Source organism: Pseudophryne corroboree, chromosome 12 (genome assembly GCF_028390025.1).
Source record: "Pseudophryne corroboree isolate aPseCor3 chromosome 12, aPseCor3.hap2, whole genome shotgun sequence".
Taxonomy (NCBI): Eukaryota; Metazoa; Chordata; class Amphibia; order Anura; family Myobatrachidae; genus Pseudophryne; species Pseudophryne corroboree.
Window position 1 is genome coordinate 176,742,206 of NC_086455.1, and position 14,318 is coordinate 176,756,523.

General features: G+C 47.3%; 1 protein-coding gene across 1 annotated transcript in view; it reads right to left on the reverse strand.

The window, feature by feature from the left end:
* Positions 1-14,318, reverse strand: part of WARS1 (tryptophanyl-tRNA synthetase 1) — a 206,465-nt gene that overhangs the window by 120,506 nt on the left and 71,641 nt on the right. The window lies entirely within an intron of this gene.

Genomic DNA, 14,318 nt, shown 5'->3' on the forward strand with positions numbered 1-14,318 from the left:
AAAAGTGAAGGTGTAGAATAGTAGTTGTATAGTTTGTGTTGGTGGAATGGGAGGTTTGTTCGTGGGTAGATGTAGTATGACACAAGGGAATGTGATGGTGAAGGTTGCGTGTGTGGTGTCTGTGTGGTTATAGAAGGGGAGATGTGGATGGGGGTGTTATTGTAGAGGTGTACTGTAAAAAGGTCTATGTAGCTGTAGTCAGTGGTGGTGGGTGTCCTGTGTGGAGGATGTGGATGTGAATGTGTGTGTGTGTGTGTGTGTGTGTGTGTGTGTGTGTGTGTGTGTGTGGTTGGTTTTAAATGGGGGTGTTGGGCATGGTCGAAGGGGTGCATAGGTGCTGTACTTGTGTAAAGGTAGGTGGATTAGGGGTAGGGGCATAGTAGTTATGAGTTTTGGGTTGTGGTTTCTTGTGATAGGGTTTGTGGAGGATGAAGAATGTTGTGTGATTTTTGGAGTGGTGGTAGGGTGTGTTAAGTTGATTGTGTGGAGTGGGGCTGTAAATGTGTGTGTAGTGCATGTGGTTGGTTGTAAGGTAGAGGGGTAGTGTTGTGGGGTATCAGTGGTTGTGATGGGTAGATATAATCCGCGTTGAGGGTCAGAGTTTATACGTGGTAGGTGTTGTATATATTGCATGCTGCATTGTGGAGGGGGTGAGGGAACAATTTGTGTTGTTAAGTTTGTTGTGGAAGGGGTACATAGATTGTGCGTGGTGTAGAGAAAAATAAGAATTTACTCACCGGTAATTCTATTTCTCGTAGTCCGTAGTGGATGCTGGGGACTCCGTAAGGACCATGGGGAATAGACGGCTCCGCAGGAGACTGGGCACATCTAAAGAAAGATTTAGGACTATCTGGTGTGCACTGGCTCCTCCCCCTATGACCCTCCTCCAGACCTCAGTTAGGACACTGTGCCCGGAAGAGCTGACACAATAAGGAAGGATTTTGAATCCCGGGTAAGACTCATACCAGCCACACCAATCACACCGTATAACTCGTGATAGGAACCCCGGTTAACAGTATGATAACAAAGGAGCCTCTGAACAGATGGCTCGCAATAACAACCCGATTTGTGTAACAATAACTATTTACAAGTATTGCAGACAATCCGCACTTGGGATGGGCGCCCAGCATCCACTACGGACTACGAGAAATAGAATTACTGGTGAGTAAATTCTTATTTTCTCTGACGTCCTAGTGGATGCTGGGGACTCCGTAAGGACCATGGGGATTATACCAAAGCTCCCAAACGGGCGGGAGAGTGCGGATGACTCTGCAACACCGAATGAGAGAACTCCAGGTCCTCCTCAGCCAGGGTATCAAATTTGTAGAATTTTGCAAACGTGTTTGCCCCTGACCAAGTAGCAGCTCGGCAAAGTTGTAAAGCCGAGACCCCTCGGGCAGCCGCCCAAGATGAGCCCACCTTCCTTGTGGAATGGGCTTTTACAGATTTAGGCTGCGGTAGTCCCACCGCAGAATGCGCCAGCTGAATAGTGCTACAAATCCAGCGCGCGATAGTCTGCTTAGAAGCAGGAGCACCCAGTTTGTTGGGTGCATACAGGATAAACAGAGAGTCAGTTTTCCCTGACTCCAGCCGTCCTGGAAACATAAATTTTCAGGGCCCTGACTACGTCCAGTAACTTGGAATCCTCTAAGTTCCTAGTAGCCGCAGGCACCACAATAGGCTGGTTCCAGTGAAACGCTGATACCACCTTCGGGAGAAACTGAGGACGAGTCCTCAACTCTGCCCTATCCATATGGAAAATCAGATAAGGGCTTTTATATGACAAAGCCGCCAATTCTGACACACGCCTGGCCGAAGCCAGGGCCAACAGCATGACCACTTTCCACGTGAGATATTTCAAATCCACAGTCTTAAGTGGTTCAAACCAATGTGATTTCAGGAACTCCAAAACCACATTGAGATCCCAAGGTGCCACTGGGGGCACAAAAGGAGGCTGAATATACAGAACTCCTTTGACAAAAGTCTGAACTTCAGGCAGTGAAGCCAGTTCTTTCTGGAAGAAAATCTACAGGGCCGAAATCTGGACCTTAATGGACCCCAATTTGAGGCCCAACGTCACCCCTGCTTGCAGGAAATGCAGGAATCGACCCAGTTGAAATTCCTCCGTTGGGGCCTTCCTGGCCTCACACCAAGCAACATATTTCCGCCAAATGCGGTGATAATGTTTTGCGGTGACATCCTTCCTGGCTTTGATCAGGGTAGGGATGACTTCCTCCGGAATGCCCTTTTCCTTCAGGATCCGGTGTTCAACCGCCATGCCGTCAAACGTAGCCGCGGTAAGTCTTGGAACAGACAGGGCCCCTGCTGCAGCAGGTCTTGTCTGAGCGGCAGAGGCCAAGGGTCCTCTGAAAGCATCTCTTGAAGTTCCGGGTACCAAGCTCTTCTTGGCCAGTCCGGAACCACGAGTATAGTTTTCACTCTTCGCCTTCGTATTATTCTCAGTACCTTGGGAATGAGAGGCAGAGGAGGAAACACATAAACCGACTGGTACACCCACGGTGTTACTAGAGCGTCCACAGCGATCGCCTGAGGGTCCCTTGACCTGGCGCAATATCTTTTTAGCTTTTTGTTAAGGCGGGACGCCATCATGTCCACCTGTGGTCTTTCCCAACGGTTTACCAGCATTTGGAAGACTTCTGGATGAAGTCCCCATTCTCCCGGGTGGAGGTCGTGCCTGCTGAGGAAGTCTGCTTCCCAGTTGTCCACTCCCGGAATGAACACTGCTGTCAGTGCTAACACATGATTTTCCGCCCATCGGAGAATCCTTGTGGCTTCTGCCATTGCCCTCCTGCTTCTTGTGCCGCCCTGTCTGTTTACATGGGCGACTGCCGTGATGTTGTCTGATTGGATCAGTACCGGTTGGTTCTGAAGCAGGGGCCTTGCTTGGCTTAGGGCATCGTGGAACCTTCCGAATGGAATTGCTTCGTACGAAGCTACCATTTTTCCCAGGACTCGTGTGCATTGATGTACCGACACCTGTCCCGGTTTTAGGAGGTCTCTGACTAGAGATGACAACTCCTCGGCTTTTTCCACTGGAAGAAACACTTTTTTCTGGTCTGTGTCCAGAATCATTCCCAGGAACAGAAGACGTGTCGTCGGGACCAGCTGTGACTTTGGAATATTGAGAATCCAGCCGTGCTGTTGTAACACTTCCCGAGAAAGTGCTACCCCCACTACCAACTGTTCCTTGGACCTCAGACAGACTCAATAGGCGACAAGGCTATCTCTCTAAATGGGAGACTCCTTTTGCAAATAAAACGGAAAGCCGGGATGATCTAAAGGAAGACTTCTTTAAACTAGAAGATCTCCAAAAATCAGAAGTAAGACATTGGTTGGACACAATCAATATGCAGAAATATATTGACAGAAAAATTATACCTAGGGGTCTTAGGTTGTCTAAACCCTCTATCTTTCATGACAATGTAGAGTACCAAAAACGATGGGACTCTACACTAGATCGGTGTTCACTGACCCTTATGGGAATTGTAATTGATTACAGGACAGAGAAATTAAAAACGATAGAAACAGAGATTGGAAATTTAAAGGATATACTTGAGATACATAGCCAAAGCAATGAATTTAAAGAGAGAGATATGATAATAACAGAGAGAGTAAACAAATTCGAGCAGACAATTTTAGAGACTAAGTGTAAAAAGTTTCAGAGAGATGTAGAAGACTATCGAACAGACAATGTAAGAACTTTTAAACAATATAGAAACTCTAACTTCAGAGAACCACAAAATAATTACAATAAACCCGTATCACAATATAGATCAGAAAGAAGAGGTCGAGTAGACACTCCAAGATCACAACAGATGATGAGGAGACATAACAACAAAAATCCACAAGAGAGATTTGAATATAAGTCACCTAATAAGAAAGTAGACTCAGGGATTTCTCCTACATCTAAGAATAGTGACCTAGGAGCAAGGCCCAAATCACATCCTGATAGCTCCCTGACTACGAGTAGTTTTTTAGAGCAGCGAAAAAGAAGATTCCAGGATCAAGACAGGGAGTGGCAAAAAGAAATAGGGAGGAAAAGAAGAAATATCAGCTACGAGGAAGAAGAGGAGGAAAGAAGGAGGCCATTAAGAAACTAAAAAGGAGTAGGAGGGCCACACAACAAAAAGAGTGCATTTTCAATCTGTCTGCTAAAAAATTGACAGATAATGAAACTCAAGTCCTAAATAAGGGACTAAAATTCTCCCCTTCAGCACCTCCTAACATGTTTACCCTTTTTGTAGAACTGAACCGTTTTGTTCGGACTTTATGCAGAAAAAATTTTTTTGCTAAACAAAAATTATTGAAAAATGCTGATGAAGCCTTCCCCATTGTTCTTGATAGTGAAGATAAATTAGCCTTAGAAGCCCTTAATGACCTTCTAGAAGAAAATACTAGTGATGTCCCCTTAAAAACCCAACCATTATTTAACATCAACGGGAGAAAAGAACTAAAGATAAAATCTGAGTTCTATCCAATTAAAACAAAGGGGTCCAGTATAGACAGCTTTTATAAAACAACCCTGGAAGATTTTAAAATTTTATGTTCTAAAACCACCAATTCACAAAAATCAGACAATCTTAGCAAATGGGAGAGAAAAGCCCTACATAGACTAACGAAAGATAGTTCAATTATAATTAAGCAAGCTGACAAGGGGGGGGGAATTGTTCTACAAGATAGATCTGATTACATTAAGGAGGCATACAGGCAGTTAAAGGATGTTAAGTTCTATAAAACCCTTACAAGGGATCCTACCTCTGAATATCTCTCTGAGTTATATGATCTTCTTGATGAGGCAATGTGTAATAATCTGATCTCCAGGGAGGAATTTAGATTTCTATATAATTCACACCCCACTGTTCCCACATATTATCACCTCCCCAAAATCCACAAGTCACTCACTGCACCCCCTGGTCGCCCTATAATTTCCGGTATAGGTTCCCTCACATCTAATCTTTCTCACTATGTTGATATTTTTTTACAGCCACGAGTGTCTATGCTCAAATCACACATTAAAGACACAACTCACTTTTTGAACCTGATTAAAGATGTTATATGGAAAGACACTTATGGTTTTCTCACTCTTGACGTTCAAAGTCTTTATACTAATATTCCACATAATCTAGGTATTAAGGCAATAGCTAATAAACTCACTAATGATGGAGATCTCACTATCCTACACCAGCGGTTTATTTTGGATTCAATATTATTTATCTTAACCCACAATCACTTTTTGTTTTTGGATGAGCACTATCTGCAGGTGATGGGGACGGCCATGGGAACCAGGTTCGCGCCTAGCTATGCCAATCTCTACATGGGCGAGGTCGAGGACCTGCTCGTGTGGGGTGGCGGCTTTGACGCGAACCTGGTTCTCTATGGCCGTTACATTGATGATTTGTTTATTATTTGGGATGGTGATGTGGATTCAGTTATATCTTTTGTCACTCACTTAAACTCCAACCCATATAATTTATCCTTCACTTATTCTTTTCACCCCCACAAGACCAATTTCCTGGATATTTCCCTCGAGATCAGAGATAATCAAATATCGACTACAAATTTTATTAAAAATGTAGGTACTGATTCATATCTGCATTTTAAGAGTAGTCATTATATACCTTGGAAGAAAAGCATTCCAAAGAGCCAACTATTACGACTCAGGAGAAATTGCTCTGATCTTACTTCCTTTGACAATCAAGCAAGACTCATGTCAGAGGCATTCCGTAATAGAGGTTATCCAGATGAGCTCATTAAAACATCCCTTGCAGAAGTTAGAAGTAAAGATAGGAACGAACTACTAAAAACAAAAACCAGGGAAGAAAGAAAATGTGATGAAATAGATGAGGTAGCATTCATCTCTACTTTTAATAGGTCACATGTAGAAATTAAGAAGATTGTCTCCAAAAATTTTGGGATCCTTAAGCATGATCCCCAATTATCTGCTATACTAACCTCCGAACCAAGATTTATTTTTCGGAAGAGCAAGTCTCTAAAAAAAATATACTGGCTCCCAGCCATCTTAGGGTTATCAAAGAGAGCGGAGAGGAAGATACCACTAAAGGAGATTGGCTTAAAAATTATCAACAACATAGAATAAAGGGCTGTTACAAATGTGGGATGAATAAATGTATAACCTGTAACCACATACTAAATCGAATAAAGAAGATCCCCCCATCAAATATAGAAGAGACCTCATTTGAAATTGGCAGTTTTATTAACTGTAACACAGTATATGTTATATACATGTTAATATGTGGATGTGAGAAAAAATACATAGGTCGTACAACTAGACCTCTTAAAACCAGATTCTTAGAACATAGGAGAAATATCCTAAAGAGAATACAAACACATAGTGTTTCTAAACACTATGATGCAGTCCACAATGGAGATCCAAAGTGTCTAAGAGTAGTAGGGCTTGAATCTATACCCCATACCTCAAGAGGTGGGGATAGATTCATAAAATTATGTAAGCAGGAGGTATTTTGGATGTACCGAATGAATACGATTTTTCCAGATGGCCTTAATGAATCTGTAGAATTAAATGCTGTGATTTAATGATAAGTGGTTACTTTTTTTGTGTAGATCTTAGGTTGATCTGTCTTTAGCACTTACTGATTATGTATATATACATTAACGTTAGAAATTACAAACACAATTAACTAATGTTTGTTAAAAGTTTTTCATAGCCTCTACAAATATAAATGTCAGTATATATCAAAAGCTGCTTATGCTGAAAAATACTCTCTAAAGTAATATATATATATAAGATTAATATCCCTGCTCCATAAGTACTATAAGAATGGAGTTTTTTGTACTATATCCACCAGTGAGGCATTTAAGAAACAATTTGACACTTCCCTATAGTGATTGCGGCTTGCGTTTCATTTACCGGAAGTGACGCATTATGACGCACTACGCTATACCCGGAAGTTCCGATGTGTAGCTCCGCTCGAAAAGGACGAAGATTCCTCTCTCTTTTTTACTTACTGAAAGGCCGTGGTTTGCGGTGCATTAAGCGGAAATGATGTAACCGAAACCCGGAAGCAATTACAATAATGCAAAATGTTTACTCTCCTAATATATGTAACGTTTTTATCATTTTTTATTATAACAGAATCCTAACATGAAAGTGGCGGTTGACCATATCATATTTAACTAGAAACACTTAGATCCTGGTATATATAAGAAAGGGAAACTGTATAACCGAGAATCTTTGACCCGGAAGTAATTCCATGTTAAGTTGAACTAGCACCAAAACATGAATATAAAATCATTTTCGTTGAGAAAAATACATGTTGTATATTAAAGGAAATTGAGTCTGTCTTAGATGTAGATTTTTTCATCTCAATTGAGTAATTTTAAATTGTTAATTGCAAAACAGGAAGGATTGGGTGCACAGCCGTTTTTGATCTAATCATTAGACACAGTATATAAACCCTGTCTCCTCACTCATACAAACCACCTTTGAAAAAGCTGCAGGACCTGCAGCGAAACGCGTCAGGGACCAATCTTTTGGGGGTTATCACCTATTGGAAATTTGCTGCCACGTTATCCGGACCAGGACTGGACATTGTGCTTATCATTTGGACCTTCTGAACACTCCATCCAACTGAACCACCACCACTCCTTGGCAACTAAGGAGACACCGCGATGCAGTGAGGACCCACAATTAACATCTTGAAGGGACATCAATTCCTCCAGCGGTACAACTGTGGTAACTAAATATCATCCAGAGACTGCGCCGTCAGTCCAGAGTAGTTCATCCATTGCACTATCCAGTCCATATTAATTGGGAACGGACTACATTAACAGCAGGCAGCAATATTGTGATCCCTCAATTTTTTAGCCAATACTATTTAGTATTATATTATCCATTTTATATTTTATCGTGTTTATAGTGTGTTAATGATCAAAATTGATTAAATTATTCTATATCAGCACCCAATCCTTCTATTATATTTTTATGTTTATATACATCTATTAGCGCTGCTAATTGTTCTTTTCCTTTGTTCCTTGGACCTCGCCTTTATCAGGAGATCGTCCAAGTACGGGATAATTAAAACTCCCTTCTTGCGAAGGAGTATCATCATTTCGGCCATTACCTTGGTAAAGACCCTCGGTGCCGTGGATAACCCAAACGGCAGCGTCTGGAACTGATAGTGACAGTCCTGTACCACAAATCTGAGGTACTCCTGGTGAGGAGGGTAAATGGGGACATGCAGGTAGGCATCCTTGATGTCCAGAGAGACCATGTAATCCCCCTCGTCCAGGCTCGCAATAACCGCCCTGAGCGATTCCATCTTGAACTTGAACTTTCTGATATACGTGTTCAAGGATTTTAAATTTAAGATGGGTCTCACCGAACCGTCCGGTTTCGGTACCACAACATTGTGGAATAGTAACCCTTTCCTTGCTGAAGGAGGGGTACCTTGACAATCACTTGCTGTGAATACAGTTTTTGGATAGCCACCAACACTGCCTCCCTGGCAGAGGGAGTTGCTGGTAAGGCAGATTTTAGAAAACGGCGGGGGGGGGGGGGGGACGTCTCGAATTCCAGCCTGTACCCCGAGATACTACTTGAAGGATCCAGGGATCCACCTGTGAGAGAGCCCACTGTGTGCTGAAATTTCTGAGACGGGCCCCCACCGTACCCGGGTCCGCCTGTGAAGCCCCAGCGTCATGCTGTGGACTTACCGGACGCGGGGGAGGACGTTTGCTCTTGGGAACTGGCTGTATGCTGCAGCTTTTTCCCTCTACCTTTGCCTCTCGGCAGAAAGGATGCGCCTCGAGCCCTCTTGTGTTTATGGGGCCGAAAGGACTGTACTTGATAATACGGTGCTTTCTTTTGCTGTGGGGTAGCCTGTGGCAAAAATGTCGATTTCCCAGCCGTAGCTGTGGAAACGAGGTCTGAAAGACCATCCCCAAACAGTTCCACCCCCTTATAAGGCAAAACTTCCATGTGCCTTTTTGAATCGGCATCACCTGACCACTGCCGAGTCCATAACATTGCGCTTATTTTTGATGCCAGCCGGCAAATATCCCTCTGTGCATCGCGCATGTATAAGACAGTGTCTTTTATATGCTCTACTGTCAGCAAAATATTGTCCCTATCCAGGGTATCAACATTATCCGACAGGGAATCTGACCACGCAGCAGCAGCACTGCACATCCATGCTGATGCAATCGCTGGTCGCAATATAATGCCCGTGTGTGTATATATATAGCTTTTAGGGTAGCCTCCTGCTTTCTATCAGCAGGATCCTTTAGGGCGGCCGTATCCCGAGACGGTAGTGCCACCTGTTTTGATAAACGTGTAAGCGCTTTATCTACCCTAGGGGATGTTTCCCAACGTGACCTATCCTCTGGCGGGAAAGGGTACGCTGCCAATAACCGTTTAGAAATTATCAATTTCTTATCGGGGGAAGTCCAGGCTTCCTCACACACCTCATTTAATTCCTCAGATGCAGGAAAAACTACTGGTAGTTTTTTCTCACCGAACATAATACCCTTTTTTGTGGTACCTGGGGTACTATCAGAAATGTGTAATACATTTTTCATTGCCTCAATCATGTAACGGGTGGACCTATTGGAGGGTACACTAGTCTCATCGTTGTCGACACTGGAGTCGGTATCCGTGTCGACATCTGTGTCTGCCATCTGAGGTAGCGGGCGTTTTAAAGCCCCTGATGACATTTGAGACGCTGGAACAGTCACAAGCTGAGTAGCCGGCTGTCCTATGTCGTCAAACCTTTTATGTAAGGAGCTGACACTGTCACGTAATTCCTTCCATAAGTCCATCCACACAGGTGTCGACCCCTCAGGGGGTGACAACACATTTACAGGCATTTGCTCTGCCTCCACATCATTTTCCTCATCATACATGTCGACACAGCGGTACCGACACACAGCACACACACAGGGAATGCTCTGACAGAGGACAGGACCCCACAAAGCCCTTTGGGGAGACAGAGGGAGAGTATGCCAGCACACACCAGAGCGCTATATAACAGAGGGATATCACTATACAGAGTGTTTTCCCCTATAGCTGCTTGTATTATATATATACTGCGCCTAAATTTAGTGCCCCCCCTCTCTTTATTACCCTTTCTGTAGTGCAGGACTGCAGGGGAGAGCCAGGGAGCGATCCTTCCAGTGGAGCTGTGAGGGAAAATGGCGCTAGTGTGCTGAGGGAGATGGCTCCGCCCCTTTTTCGGCGGGCTTTCTCCCGCTTTTTGTGTTATTCTGGCAGGGGTAATTTACACCTATATAGCCTCTGGGGCTATATATGGTGTCAGTTTTGCCAGCCAAGGTGTTAATATTGCTGCTCAGGGCGCCCCCCCCCCCAGCGCCCTGCACCCATCAGTGACCGAAGTGTGTGGTGTGCATGAGGAGCAATGGCGCACAGCTGCAGTGCTGTGCGCTACCTTGGAGAAGACAGAAGTCTTCAGCCGCCGATTTTCCGGACCTTCTTGCTTCTGGCTCTGTAAGGAGGACGGCGGCGCGGCTCCAGGAACGGACGACGAGGTCGGGTCCTGTGTGCGATCCCTCTGGAGCTAATGGTGTCCAGTAGCCTAAGAAGCCCAAGCTGCCACCACTTAGGTAGGTTCGCTTCTTCTCCCCTTAGTCCCTCGCTGCAGTGAGCCTGTTGCCAGCAGGTCTCACTGTAAAATAAAAAACCTAAACTATACTTTCTTTCTAGGAGCTCAGGAGAGCCCCTAGTGTGCATCCAGCTCGGCCGGGCACAGAAATCTAACTGAGGCTTGGAGGAGGGTCATAGGGGGGAGGAGCCAGTGCACACCAGATAGTCCTAAATCTTTCTTTAGATGTGCCCAGTCTCCTGCGGAGCCGTCTATTCCCCATGGTCCTTACGGAGTCCCCAGCATCCACTAGGACGTCAGAGAAATGGTGTGTTTGGGGGGCTGAGCAGAGCGAGGTTGGACGGTGGATATGGTCTGGCCAGTGTATAAGTTGGGATAGGGATGAGGGGTGTATGATTTGGCGTAGGGGTGAGGGCTTAGGAGGTGTAGTAGTTGGTGGAGTGGTATGTGTGTGCTTTAGGGTGAGTTTGTTGGAAGGTGGCATGGCTTTGGTTTTTCTGCATAGGTTGCTTTGTGTAGGGTAGTGTGGTGTGTGGCTGGGAGGTTGGGGGGCAATTGGCATGTGGGTGCCTGGTTGTGAGACGGGTACTGTTGTGGCCTAATTGTTGTGGTGATGGTGTGATCCATCGGCTGTATAGAGAGAGGTGGGTGTGTTATAGGGGTAGTGTGGTGTTGTGCAGGATTGTGGAGTGTGTGGTAGGGAATGTGGGTGTTGGAGTGTTATGTAGGAGGGGTACGTTGGTGTGTGTGTGTGTGGGTTAAGAAAAAGTGTTGGGTAGTAATGTATGGCGCTTGCGGAATAGCGTGGGGGTGGGTGGCTGCCTCTATATGTATTGGTGTAGGGGTGAGGGATGGGGGTGGTGACAGGACGTGCAGGGTGTGATGGAGTTGTGGGTGTTAGGGGGGTGGAGTTGGAGGTGTGCATGGGTGGAGTGTGTTGATATGTAATGGATGGGTGGAGGGTTGTTTTTATTTTTGTGTGTGTGGGGGGGGGGGGAGAGAAGCTGGATGGGTGTTGTATTTGTGGTGGGTGGTTGGCAGGTATGGGGTTATGGTGGGTGTGGGATGACCTTACAGTGTGCGGGGTGTGTAGGAGAGGGGTTTGGGTGTGTGTGTGTGTGTGTGTAAGAAGGTGTGTTGCGGGTGTGTGTGATTTGTGTATGTTATTGTGGTGTGAGGGTGATAGGGGTGATAGGGGTAGGAGTGAAAGTTGGTGGGTGTTGGTGGTGTACACATGGGGAAGGTGTATTGTCTGTGTTTGGGGGGGTGTAGGGTGCGTGTGATGTTAGGAGTGCGTGTGTATAAGTAAAAGTACAGCAGACCGTGGTGTATGTGGGTGTAAAAGGCAGAACCGTGGGCCCCCCCTCCCCGAGATGAGTGGGATGTGAGGGGAGTTGTGAGTAAAAAGGGAGGCATGCTCAATTATGGCCTTCGGGGGATGGCTGATGGGGGGGGGGGGGGCGGGGAAAGAATGGCTAATAGGGGGGGGGGGGGCGGGATGGCTGATGATGGGGGGGGGAGAGACTGATGGGGGGGGATGGGTGACGGGGGGTGATGGCTGATGGGGGGGGTGCATGGCTGATAGGGTGGGGGTGTGATGGCTGATAGGGGTGTGTGTGTGATGGCTGATAGGGGGGGTGATGGCTGATAGGGGGGGGGGGTGATGGCTGATGGGAGGGGGTGATGGCTGATGGGGGGTGGGTGATGGCTGATAGGGGTGTGTGTGATGGCTGACAGGGGTGTGTGTGTGTGTGTGATGGCTGATGGGGGGGGTGATGGCTGATGGGGGGGGGGGTGATGGCTGATGGGGGGGGGGGGGTGATGGCTGATAGTGGGGGTGTGTGATGGCTGATAGTGGGGGCGGGGGGGGGGAGTGTGATGGCTGATAGGGTGTGTGTGTGATGGCTGATAGGGGGGGGGGGTGATGGCTGATGGGGGGGGTGATGGCTGATAGGGGGGGGGGGGTGATGGCTGATAGGGGGGGGGGGGGGGGAGTGTGATGGCTGATAGGGGGTGTGTGTGATGGCTGGGTGCGGGTGTATGGTGCTGGGAGGGGAAGAGACTGTGTATGCGGCGCTGGGGGCTGGAGCGGCGAGAGCCCTGTCTCCTGCACACAGACAGGTGCGGGTGACGGGGATGTGTGAGTGCAGTGGGTCCCGGCGGTACAGTGTGCTCCGGTGTCGGAAGAGTTTGTGCTGGGGTTGTGGGAAGGGCGGGAGCGGTTTGTGCGGCCGTGGTGTGGACGGCGTGCTGTGGGACTGTGTGCCCTCAGCGCACCTACAAAGTGACAGATGGTGCGGGGGGGTGTTGTCGGCGGTGTGTGCTGCGGCCGTGGCTGGGAAGGTGTGTGCGCTAACAGGAGGGGTGGTGTGCGGTGCGGCTGACGGAAGGGGTGGTGTGCGGGGCAGCTGACGGGAGGGTCGGTGTGCGGGGCGGCTGACGGGAGGGTCGGTGTGCGGGGCGGCTGACGGGAGGGTCGGTGTGCGGGGCGGCTGACGAGAGGGTCGGTGTGCGGGGCGGCTGACGAGAGGGTCGGTGTGCGGGGCGGCTGGCTGGCTGTAGTGCGTATCCTGGGCGCGAAGGACAAGGGTGTTGTTGGTGGGCTTGTGCGGTGGGTGGGTTCGGTGCAGTGGGGTTAGGCTGGGCAGTGTGTATCAGTTATACAGGCGTCGGGATGGGGGTTGTCTGGGAAGTCCATGGCTGCATGTGGGAGCTGGTGGAGGGGGGGTTTGGGGTGTGTGGTGGTGTCGGTGGATTGTAGGTGCCAAGGGAGGGGTGCATGGTTACCTGGCACTGTGGGGCGTCCATGCACTGGTGGCTTGTGGCTGGGGATGGTGGGCGGATTCTGTGGCTGCTGCTCCGTTCTGCTAGTGGTGTGCTGGGACAGGGCAGGAGCTGCTAACTCCGCCCACCACTGTAACTCCGCCCAGCGTTACGGCCAGGCACAGAGTCACAGACTTGGGCTAATATATAGGAGACACGCACACACTGTACATACACACACATATATAAACACAAACATACACAAAGGGAACCTGATGATTCCGGTCTGCAGGCAGGAAACATTTATGTAAATACTGTATATACACATTTACTCCCTGAACTCAGCCCAAAGTTCTACAATCCTAGACGGTTATCCCTCATTGCGCAGACTCATTACAGTAGCAGCGCTTCCGCAGGATATTGCTCTAGAAACAGCGTTACAGAATCACCGGGACATCTCATTCTACTGCCAAGAGTTACTTTGTGGTCTACAGCAGGGTTTCCCAGCCGTGGTCCTTACGACACACTGACAGTCCAGGTTATAGTGATCGCCATACTTCACCACAGATGGAGAGACCAAAATAACTAAGGCGCCAACTAGGGCCCTCATTCAGGTTGGATTGCAAAAGCGATAATCGGGATAATCAGGAAACTGCACGCACAGTAATGCGAACGCCTCTGCCTAATTAACAGCTAGAGGCATATTTTTTTTTTTGGGGGGTGGGACACGGCCATCGATGCTGAAAACCGGAGTGTTTCTTCCCCTTTTTCTAGGGTGAGGCAAAGGACTGTTGCGTACGCAGTTTTTTTTAGCCTCGCTAGCCAATACGCTCAGGCTTACGCAACCTATCGTAGAGGGTTACTGTGAGTAGCTCAGCATATACGATCTTTGTTGAATAACGGCCTAATTCAGTAAGGATTGCAATCAGCTTTGCC